A 2,292-nucleotide genomic window follows, 5' to 3' on the forward strand; every position below is an offset into this window, starting at 1 on the left:
CTACATGTGACCTCCTCCCTGGGTGACGGACAACAGAAAAGTGGTGAAGGGAGACTTCGGATAGGGAAATTCATGACAAAATAATAATTTATAAATTATCAAGGGTTCATGAGCGAGTGTGGAGGGAGGGGAAAGAATGAGGACCTGATGCCAGGGCCTTAAGTGGAGAGCAAATGTTATGAGAATGATGAGGACAATGAATTTACATATGTGCTTTACACAATTGATGTGTGTATTGATTGTGATAAGAGTTGTATGAGTCCCTAATAAGACGATTTGAAAAAAAAGAATGTGTCAACTTGTTTTTAAGAGCCTGTGGCATTTTGTGGGCTTGAGGCATTTTGTGACCCCATGAGTAATATTTCAATGTACATTCTGAAGGAAGAGCAGAGACTCCTTTCAGGAGGAACACTAAATACGTTTTTGGTAAGTGATAGTGAGACAGAGCATTTGGTAGCTGTTAACTGCACAAGGAACCGCATACATATTGAGGTGATGAAATTATTTCTAGAAATCTTAACTAGAACTATGATCAATGTATTGTGACTCGTCAATGGCACCACTAGCAGCCTGGTCTGAAACAAGGACACATAAGGTTTTCCATGTAAAGGATATGGCTATGACTCCTTGAAACCACAATTCCTGAGGACATTTGTATCTGATCCAGTGGGTCTCATAGTACTTAGGCCTGTAGCTCTCAGTTTCCTAACATGTTTGAAGTAGCTTTACTCTCTAGGTACCAGGGAAAGTCTATGTGGCCTTGTCCAATTGGCACTTATCAATAGTGGATAATTAGGGTCAAACTTTTCAGATACAACAGTGCGTACTCAGAAGTCTTGACCTTAAAGACCCTGGTTTTATTTTGTTGGGTCTCAACTTGGCCCCAAATTGTTATCCACTTATCTCTTGAATCTGTGCCTTAGCTCTGTAAATGAGAAGTGTGACATCTCATCTACTGGAATCTCCCCATATTAAACCTGTGAAATATTTTAGTCCTTTCTCCTGAAGAACAAATCACCTATCCTCTCCCCACCCCCGCAAACCTTCCCTCTATTTTATTCAATAAAACATACTATTGACAGCATTCACTGCGTCAATCCATCTTTTCCAGGGTCTTTGTTTATGGCCCTCTCCTTAACCAAGCGTAAGATCCCTCTCCAAGGACAGGTCTGCTCTGAAGCATGACCAAAGGAAGAGCGTGACCGCAGTCCCCCACTACCACAAATTATGCAGTCGCGTTTCCCACATTTGGGGAAATCGCAGGGGTCAGCACATCCGGAGTGCAATGAATAAGCCTCGCCCTGGGAAAATCACCTTCGTGATCATGATCTCTCCCCTGCCAGCCAAGACCCACCTGAGATCTGCAATGGTGTCCCTTGCTCCACAACCTCTTCTAAATCAAGCCTGAATCTCTGAGAGTTTCCTGTTAATGTATTTGCATTTGATGTCAGTGATTTTTAAAATAATTTTCACCTTCTGTTGGATAACCTTTCTTTGGAATGAGTGCAAACATGGCTCTTTTCCAGTCAGTTGGATGAGTCACTGTATTCCAAACTTCTTGGCATAGATGCGTGCTTCAGCAACTTGTGGAAACACTCCACATGGTATTGCACTGATGTACTGCTGCGACCCTCACTGGGGCATCACTTTCCTGTCGGTTTGTCATCCTGTGGCGCCTTGTGTGTTGTTGTGATGCTGGAAGCTATGCCACTGGTATTTCAAGTACCAGCAAAGTAACCAAGGGAACAGGTTTCAACAGAGCTTCCAGACTGCAAACAAGGAGTAAGTTTTCCCTTTCATATAAATTAGCCAAGGGAAACATATGGATAGCTATGAAACTGTGTGCGATACTGAAATCTGCATGCATAGAACAAGAGCATTGTCAAAGATAGTGCCGAGAGACGAGCCCCTCAGGCTGGAAGACACTCAAAACACGACTGAGGAAGAAGTGCCTTCTCAAAGCACTGTGGACCATAATGCTGTCGATCGATAAAGCCTGAGGGAGGAAAGCCTTCAGAATCCTCATTTGCTGATGGGGCAGGATTCAAAATAAGAAGAAACCACTGAAAATATCATTTAGTCATTGAAACTTGGAGTGTACAGAGTATGGACCTAAGACAATTAGAAGTCATCAAATACGAAATGGTGTACATAAAGGCAGATACCTATGCATTAATGAACTACAATAGTCTGTATTGACCATTTTGAATCAGAAAATCATACAGTTTAATTATGCCAGGAATTACAAAGTCAAGAGGAATGGCATTGCATTAATTATTAAAAATGGTATTT

The 2,292-nt window shown here is 41.9% G+C and overlaps 1 non-coding gene across 1 annotated transcript; it reads right to left on the reverse strand.

The window, feature by feature from the left end:
- Positions 1–1,187: 1,187 nt before the first annotated feature.
- LOC142428188 (U1 spliceosomal RNA) lies at positions 1,188–1,351 on the reverse strand. The gene has a single exon (XR_012780159.1). It is a non-coding gene; the product is annotated as a U1 spliceosomal RNA (small nuclear RNA).
- Between the last annotated feature and the right edge of the window lie 941 nt (positions 1,352–2,292).

This window comes from Tenrec ecaudatus, chromosome 15, assembly GCF_050624435.1.
Source record: "Tenrec ecaudatus isolate mTenEca1 chromosome 15, mTenEca1.hap1, whole genome shotgun sequence".
Taxonomy (NCBI): Eukaryota; Metazoa; Chordata; class Mammalia; order Afrosoricida; family Tenrecidae; genus Tenrec; species Tenrec ecaudatus.